Source organism: Lathyrus oleraceus, chromosome 2 (assembly GCF_024323335.1).
Source record: "Lathyrus oleraceus cultivar Zhongwan6 chromosome 2, CAAS_Psat_ZW6_1.0, whole genome shotgun sequence".
NCBI classification, from domain to species: Eukaryota; Viridiplantae; Streptophyta; class Magnoliopsida; order Fabales; family Fabaceae; genus Lathyrus; species Lathyrus oleraceus.
In genome coordinates, this window is record NC_066580.1 from 18,659,761 (window position 1) to 18,669,743 (window position 9,983).

Sequence of the window (9,983 nt, forward strand, 5' to 3'; positions counted from 1 at the left end):
ACTCTTGATTCTTCAGAAAGCACTTGATATCGTGATACCAGGGCTTGTCATCGACTGCCAGTTCAGCAGCAAACACATACGCGGCCCTGCCAAGGCGCATCACATCGATCCTGGGAGCATGGTTCCAACGAATTACCTTGATCATGGAGGATAGAGTAGCAAGTGCGTTTGCCATCTGGTTCTCATCACGAGGTATATGATACAATTTTACCGTTGTGAAGAAAGTCAAAAGTCTTCTCGTGTAATCTCTGTAGGGGACCAGAGTGGGTTGGAGAGTATTCCAATCACCATTTACTTGATTGATCACCAGAGCTGAATCTCCGAAGATGTCCAGAGTCTTGATTCTCAGATCAATGGCTTGCTCAATACCCAAGATACAGGCCTCGTACTCAGCTTCATTATTTGTGCACTCAAAAGTCAAACGAGCGGTGAAAGGCATGTGGGCACCCTTCGGAGTAGTAATGACAGCGCCAATTCCACTACCTCTAGCATTGACAGCCCCATCAAACAACAAAGTCCACTTTTCGTTTGGATCAGGTCCCTCCTCAACAACTGGCTCCTCACAGTCTTTCATCTTGAGGAACATGATGTCTTCATCAGGGAATTCAAACTTCATCGGTTCATAATCATCAATCGGCTGCTCGGCAAGGTAGTCTGACAGAATACTACCTTTGATGGCTTTCTGGGATGTATACTGGATATCATACTCTGTTAAAATCATCTGCCAACGGGCAACACGTCCGGTGAGAGCCGGCTTCTCAAAGATGTACTTCACTGGATCCATCTTAGAAATCAACAAGGTAGTATGGTTCAACATATACTGTCTCAGTCGGCGAGCAGCCCAGGCCAAAGCACAGCAAGTTTTCTCAAGCTGCGAATATTTGATTTCACAGTCGGTAAACTTTTTGCTAAGGTAGTATATGGCATGCTCTTTTCGACCAGACTCGTCATGTTGTCCCAATACACACCCCATCGAGTTCTCGGTCACTGACAGGTACATTATCAGAGGTCTCCCAGGAACTGGAGGTATAAGGATTGGAGGTTTCTGTAGATACTCTTTTATCTTCTCGAAAGCCCTTTGACAATCTTCATTCCACCTGATAGCCTGATCTTTCCTCAGCAATTTGAAAATTGGCTCACACGTGGTTGTTAGGTGAGAGATGAACCTTGCAATGTAGTTCAACCTCCCTAAGAAACTACGGACTTGCTTCTCTGTTCTTGGCTCTGGCATTTCCTGTATCGCTTTTACTTTGTCAGGATCCACCTCAATCCATTTTCCGCTAACAATAAAACCCAGCAATTTTCCCGATCTCACCCCGAAAGTGCACTTGTTCGGATTAAGTCTCAGTTTGAATTTCCTCAAACGCTCAAACAGTTTCTGCAAATTCACCAAATGTTCTTCTTCTGTCTGAGATTTGGCAATCATATCGTCCACATAAACCTCGATTTCATGATGAATCATATCATGGAACAGAGTCACCATAGCTCGTTGATATGTTGCTCCGGCATTTTTCATACCAAACGGCATCACCTTGTGGCAGAAGGTGCCCCATGGGGTTATGAAAGTTGTCTTTTCCATGTCTTCTGGTGCCATCTTGATTTGGTTATAGCCAGAAAAGCCATCCATGAAGGAGAATACCGAGAACTGAGTTGTATTATCCACCAAAACGTCGATGTGAGGTAATGGGAAATCATCTTTAGGGCTAGCTCTGTTCAGATCCCGGTAGTCGACACACATCCGTACCTTTCCATCCTTCTTAGGTACTGGGATGATGTTTGCAACCCATGGCGGATAATTGGTGACTGCTAGAAACCCTGCATCCAACTGCTTTTGCACTTCTTCCTTTATCTTGACAACCATCTCTGGTCTTGTTCTTCTGAGTTTCTGCTTGACCGGAGGACAACCTTCTTTGAGAGGCAAGCGGTGTACCACGATGTCTGTGTCCAGCCCGGGCATGTCCTGATAAGACCAGGCGAAGATGTCAACGTATTCTTGCAGCAATTCAATCAGCCCTTTCTTCACATCATCTCTCAAAGAAGCCCCTATCTTGATTTCTCTCTTGGCGTCTTCGGTGCCGAGATTAATCACTTCAACAGACTCTCGATGCAGTTGAATAACCCTTTCCTCTTGTTTTAATAACCTGGTAAGTTCTTCAGGGAGTTCACAGTCTTCATCACCCTCTTCTTTAGCTTGAAAGATTGGATTTTCAAAGTCGAAACGAGCCATAGCAGAACCGTTATCAATAGGATCCGGTGATGTGCATTCTTCAAGAAGAGTGACTTGGATAATCTCTTCAGAAGACCAATTGTTGATGACTTCACCCGGGATCCTCGGACGCACCCAGTTGTCAATGTCGCAATCACTATCCCCATCTTCATTGTTGACCGCAGAGACCTCACTGGGAATCACAAAATTAACAGGAACAACATCTGCGAATTCATCAGTAGCATCTTCAAACCCTTTTTTCTCAACCCCTTCCACAGACTCTTGGACAGACAAACTCTCAACCTGGAGGATACCTTTGTCGAGCAAGGCCTGGATACCCTGCTGTAACTTCAAACAACCTCCGCCCTGAGTAGCACAATCCAAACAACCCTTCCCACAACCGGGGAAAACGTCGGCCTTCAGCAAGCATCCTTTGACATCCGACAATGGAGTCTTCAACTTCAACACATCCTTAATGGACTTGGCTTCTCCCTCTACCAAATTAACGTTCGCACCACCATGCTGGGGCATGGGATTGTTGACGACATTCGGAGCTGGTGCAAGGTCGATGGCCTTTGAATCTATGAGGTCCTGAACTACGTGCTTAAAAGCTTTGCAGTTCTCAATGTCATGGCCAGGTGCCCCAGAGTGGAAGCTACACCTAGCGTTGGCGTCGTAACCCACCGGAAGTCTACCAACAGGAGGAGCCAGAGTGCGCAATTGCACAAGTTGTAGTTGTTGAAGACTAGAAAGCAATTGGGCGTACGACATTGGAAGGGTGTCGAAACACCGATCCATCATCCTTTGCCTCTGTTGATAAGCGGGTCTGTTACCCGGTTGTTGCTGCTGTTGATACTGAGCTGGTTGACGTCGTGATTGTTGTTGTTGTAGTGGTGCTGCAGCTGGAATGGTCACAGCCGCAACATACGGTTGCTGATGATAATTCTGAAAATTATTCCTCCGGTTATCCCTGTTCTGATAAGAAGATATGGCATTTGCATCCCCTTCTCTTCTCTTCTGTCCCTGAATGAACGGCTTCTTCACCCCTGATGAGGATCCACCTCCACTCTGGACCTTGTATAACTTTAGGTAATTCTCCACCCTTTCTCCAGTAGAGACCACATCAGCAAAGTTGGAAGCATTGCAACCTACCAGACGCTCCAAGTAAGGTTTAGGCAGCGTATTCATGAACATGTTGGCCATTTCCTTTTCCAACATAGGAGGCTGAACACGGGAAGCTGTATCCCTCCAGCGTTGAGCGTATTCCCTGAAGCACTCATTGCTTTTAAGAGACAGATTCTGAAGTTGAGTTCTGTCCGGAGCCATGTCTGCATTATACTGATACTGTTTCACGAAAGCCTCTGCCAAATCCCTCCAGCAACGGATGTGGGCTCTGTCCAGCCTCATATACCATTCCAAGGATGCCCCAGCTAGACTATCCTGGAAGAAGTACATAAGTAGCTTCTCGTCATCAGAGTATGCAACCATTTTACGGAAATAGGCTTGCACGTGAGTTTTGGGGCAAGAGCTGCCATTGTATTTGTCAAATATCGGGACCTTGAATTTCGGTGGCACCCTCACACCTGGGACCAGCCCCAAGTCAGCAACATCTACTCCCAGAGGATTTTGTCCTTCCATAACTTTCAGCCTTTCTTCCAATCTTCTAAACATGGGGTCCATGCCAAAGTCTTCCTGAAGCAAGGGGAACTGATCATCCTGACCATCCTGAATGGGTTGTTGACCGGAGGTGACATGTAGGATTGGGATAGGCCCCGGTCCATTGGGACCATTAGCCTCTCCAGCTGGAGGATCAGCCAGCGTCTCCGGTTGAGTAATAGGGGGATCCCTCTGCACCAATAATCTAAGCTCCTGCTGTCCTTGAGCCACCCCTTGAACCAAATCCATGAATTGATTCATGCGAATCTTCATCTCGGCGAGCTCTGCCTGTAGGCTTTCCATTACTCTCTGTTGGTTCCTCCGGGTACCGTATCGGTGAATGCCTGAGTCAGCTATCCTGCTAGTGGGACACCAAACAAACTGAGAACACTGTGGCGGTACCTGTTATGCAAGACATGCGGATGACTATGCAAATGCAATGACATGTTTATCAATTCCAAAAGTATTCTACCCCCTTGATTCCAGTCTCACATTTGATAAGCAGTGTAAAAAGAAAACCCCGACTAGAATCAAGAAGAAGATTTAAACCTCCTTGAAAAGGATAAACATGTGTTAAATGATATGAATGCAAATGATGTGATGATGTGAATGCAATGCAGTGGCATGTCAATCAGGATTGCTGTATCTGCTTGAACATCTGTCAGGTTGCACTGTCTGGAGAGAAATCAAGAGTACACCAAACAAAGGTCATGGGATGGATCATGTTATCCTTAATATCAACCACCCATTTCGGCGGATTATGGTTTACACCTTATCAACACCCGAGTTTCATTGATATTAAGGATACCTGATCGGATCAACCATGAATCAAGGGTTTGTCGCAAGTCACGAGCATGGAGTTTAGGTTAAGAACCACCCAAAAGTAGTGTACTAAGGTTTAAACCTGCCAAACATGTTCTACAAAAGGTTCCCATAGTCATAATCCCATCTTTCGGATATTATCAGAGGAACGACTACTCGTATTCCAACAATATTCTCAAGAGAGACTCTTATGAGTGTAGTATCGCGTAACAATCGTATCAAATCTTACACTTGAACGACTTTCGCACTACGTCCTACGAATAGGCCAAGATGGGTTTGGTAAACTAAGGTCCTTGGCTTCTTAGGTCTATATTGGAACAAGTAATGTCTAACCACAACTTACTTATGTGACATTATTGATCTCAACATGACCTCCACCAAGTGAATGGGCTTGCAAGTCAACTCGCTAATGAATACTCCATACAAGTTGACAGGACTATGCCATTCTCCTATCTTAAGTGCACTCGAGTTCGGGTATTGAACTCATCTCACAAAGATCACCAAGCAGCCATAGCCAGCCAACAGATACAACAATGATATGTACATAATGCAATAAGGTAAAGCAGGTAAATAAATAACTGTACAAAAGCATGAACACCCAATAAACAAACAAACTACAAAAGCTAGGAGGGACTCGCTTAGGGAAACTGGGTCCCCAGCAGAGTCGTCAGGTGTCGCAACCTGAAAAATACAGTGTGCGAAAAAACAACCGACGAAAGAAAATGACAGAAGAGTCGCCACCGTGCGTTATTTATCCCAAGGGAGGGAAAGGAAACGCTCGAAGTAAACCTGAAAAAGCAAAGGACAAGACGGGGTCTCGCAACCAAATCTTGGGTTCGGGAGTCGGTTATGCGAAGGGAAGGTATTAGCACCCCTACGCATCCGTAGTACTCTACGGGATCCACTTTTGTAGTTCTTGTCTAAAGGGTGTGGGTTTATCTTGTGCTGTTTGCCAAAAAAAACAAAAAAGGGTTAAATAAAAATGACTCGCGCGGATGTTGCATCCACTGCATACGTATCTCATCTGAATATGAGAATCAGAGTCTTCGTAGCTCGGCTGACCTATGGGTTGGGGGGATGTGTTCTCGCTAAGACATCGCGTCTTATGCCTACGTATCTCATCTGGAATGAGAATCAGAGCAAGTCGTAGTTCGGCTAACTACGGGGTTATGGATTGGGTTTTGAACGAACGACGTCACTACGCAATCTACCGGATGCTCGACCTTTGGAGACTTACTCGCCTGTAGTAGAAGGAGTAAACATGTTGCTTTGGGTTTTAGGGTTTGGGATGCTCGGGGGCAAACAGGCAGTCCTTGACGAAGGAACCGCGCTACATGTGGGGATATGAATACAAAACACAAAACATGTATCTCAAAGTAAAATGCCACCAAGGGGCCCAAACATTGCCTCCTATCGAGGTCTTCCAGCTAAGAAAGCGATAAAGTACGAGAAAAGGAAAAAATTACCACACGGATAAAGATCCGAAGTTACAGCAATTAAAGGATTAGCAACCCTGAGATCTCTCCAGCTAGACCATCAAAGAAAATCAGTCAATACGATTAATCAGGATAAACCTCCGGATGGTATCCCTGCAAGAGTATGTGAGCCCTTGCGAAAATTCAACAGAAAGGTTAGACAAACAAGGTGAAATCCAGGGAAAACAATGCCATGGCAACGCAAAGACAGGTTAGAGAAACAAAATAGGGTAACCCAGAGTTGCCCCTAAATCAAAATGTAACCACATGAATAATTCCATCAAAATTCACAAAAGGCTCACAAAAAAAGGTATCAAATTCACCCATAATACCTCATACATCTAGAGCATTCAAATTAAAGGCATAAAGATGATGGATATAGGGCAAACCTGATTGGAGAGCTTGATTGAAATTGAGTTGCACCCGTGAGGTTTACACGTTGAGTTCCCTTCAGGGTTTGGAGGCTGCTCTGAGTTCTCTGTCAGGTCTTCTCTCACTATCTTTTTCCTCAGGGTTTTGTTCCAAGGAAACCTCAGAGTGTTTTGTTTCTCCTCAAAATCCCCCTTTGTTCTGTCTTCTTTCTCTCACTATCTTTTTCCAATGAATCTCCCAGTGTAACTCCAAGTGTAACTCCAAGTGTGTTTTCCTCTATTGAAACTTCAGTATTTATAGATTGATTTTCGTGGGTAGTGGACTCAAATGAGGGAGACCCAAGTCCAAAATAATTTGTTATATTTTATTTATTTATTTTATTTATTTATTTAATTAATTAATTAATTAATTAATTAATTAATTTTTTTCTTTTTTTTTCTTTTTTCTTTTTTTTTTCCAAGAAAAATGAAGGGTAAATTTTGGGGTATTACAATAATCACAAATGCAATAAATAAGCAGTAAAAGCAACCCAAACTACCCTAAAAACTACGCTAGAGAGCGCTAGGATTGACTCGCTTAGGGAAGATGGACCAGCAAGAGGTCAACTTCATTGCCCAGCAGAGTCGCCAGCTGTCGCAACGCGAAAAACAACCGGCGGAAAAAACACAGAGCCGCCACCGACGCTATTCATCCTATGACGGAAAGGGAGCACAGGACTAACCTAAGAAAGAGAAAGGAACGATCTTACGACCAGAGATTACAAGGTACGGGAGTCGGTTACGCAAGGGGAAGGTGTTAGCACCCCTCACGTCCGCCGTACTCGACGGGATCCACGCTTAAAAGATAGCTCAAAGGAAAGGAAAAGGGTTGCTAATAAACTGCTCAAAGAAAACTGCACCAAACTGGAATAATAAACAGGTGAAAGAAGAAAGAAGACGGAGGAAATGGACTCGGCAGGATGTTGCATCCTGGGCCTACGTAGTTTGTCCGAAACAAACATCAGAGTCAACGTAGTTCGGGGAAAAGGGAGACATGTTCGCTAGGACATCACGTCCTATGCCTACGTATCTTCTCTATCCAGAGGAGAATCAGAGCACTCGTAGCTCGGCTAACGCACGCCGAAACAAGACACTAAAAAGGGACGCTGAGACGTCAAAAGAAACACTCAAAAGGAAACAGAATGCCAATACATGGACTTACGCCTAACTCCCAACAACGACAAACAAGGAAATAGAATGCCAATACATGGACTTATATCCGACTCCTAACAATAACCAACGCTAATCAGCAAACACCAAAGAAAAAGGTTATCAAAATAAACCCCAACAAGGTAACCAAATATCCAAAGATGAACCCCAAGTGAATAATCATCACAAACGTCACAAATGAACCCCAAGGATGAACCCCAATATGAATGACAACTGTCATAAATGAACCCCGAAGATGAACCCCAAATGAATAACAGAAGAAATCCCCCAAGGTATAAACATACCACACATGTCCACGCTGAACAAACAAATACTCACGCCAAAACAAAGGAGAGGGTGGACACACACAAGACAACACAACAAAAAAGAAAAAGCGTGCCCAGAGAGATTGCTCGCAACCTCCTACCTACGTATCTCATCTGGTATGAGAATCAGGGTGACGTAGTTCCCCTGAACAGGGGTAAAACACTCTCCTAACCAGAGACCGGGAAGACAACAAACTAATAGGGAGACTAAGACTCGAGCCTAATAGTTGTCATGCAATCAAATATCCCTAAGTTGAGGTCTCTAACATGCATTCAACTTCCTCAAAAATCAACCATACAACTCCTACAGAAATGGAGATGAGAAGAGGAAAGCAGATAAACACACTAGCACAAAAAGCAGATAAACACACCAGCACAAGTGAACAAGCATCACACATTATATCCATACAAGAGGCCCAAACAATGGGTGGGCTTTAGTCAAGAGGGGTCATATCAACCTCGACAAACAAGCCAAACTGTAAGGGGTAATCTATAGCTCTTAACCACTAACATTGAACGTCAGGGTGAGCAGATCAAAATGGTAATGAGGATGAGACCTCATAGCTCTTAACCCTGGCCAGGGTGAGCTCATGACACAGAAAGCGTGAGGATCCAGAAAGTGGGATCCTTTTCCACTTGACAGACACTGTACAAATATCTGGAGCACATGTTCATAAGCATCAGCACGTAGTGCGAGCATAAAGAACGACACACTGAATAACGGGGGATTGGCTGCTAATCCCTTGTATCCGTTAATTGCCTCTTCTCTTGGAGGTCTTATCAAATAACACATGCCTCTCCTTGGAGATCTTTAGGCACAATGTTAAAGAAACACAAACAGAGCCTCTGAAGGAGGACTTGCCAGCAAAATGCCTGCCAAAAAAGTGACAGGACTTCCAGACTACATGAAGTAAGAAGCTAACTACCTGAGTGGTGTGTCAACCATAATCCAATGCTCAAGCAAGAGCAAAAGCAAGCAAGCAACTAAGGTACCTGTACAAAGACTAACCAGTTAGTACTTCAGTTATTAAACCAACAGACAAACAGTGAAACTTTCCAACAGTTACACAATTCAATGCACAATGCCCAAGCACTCAAATGGGCTCATAGGTTCACCACATCACTTAAAATCCTACAAAACAAACATATGTTAGAACTCAAATGCATTTGCATCTCACAAGTGAGAACAAATCAACCATCAATGCTAAATGTCCAAACCTGAAACACAAAACAAAGTTAGCTTATGTACAAAACACTAGTGCAAAGACTAGATTCAAAACCAAATCAAATGACCAAAACAGAACCCAATCTTTTACACAATGCATATTCAAACAATCCATCTAATGTCCTCAAAAGGACCAGCATCAAAACAATAATCAAATGCCTCAAATGGTTTATGTAATGCAAGGACCAAAAATGTGCACAAAATGGACTTCCATCTTAGAAAATTCACATCAAATCAAAAATGTATGCAATGACTTTGAGATTTTTTGTACAAGTTCCTCATGTCATGAATGTCCAATATGCAAAAGATCAAATCCAGAATGATGCAAATGCAAGGTGAACAAAAATGCAACAATTCAATGTCAAAAATGTGACACAAATTGTCACACTTTTCTCTATGTGTCAAAAGTGATGATAACATATGAGAAAAATTCCAAACCAGTGATCAAAAATTCACATCATGTATGAATGTCAAGCATGCAAAGAATTGGATCAAATGGCTCAACATAGAGAATTTCACAATGCATTGAACACAATAGGTCAAAATAGCACAATGTCAATTCAAAAATTCACAAATAAAAATCCAGACATCAACAATTCATGAAATTAATACCAAAAAAAAGTAGACATCCATACAAAACTATGAAAAAAAATTGGGATTAAATTGGACTATTTTTGTATTTTTTATGATTTTTTTCAAAACAACCAAAATAAT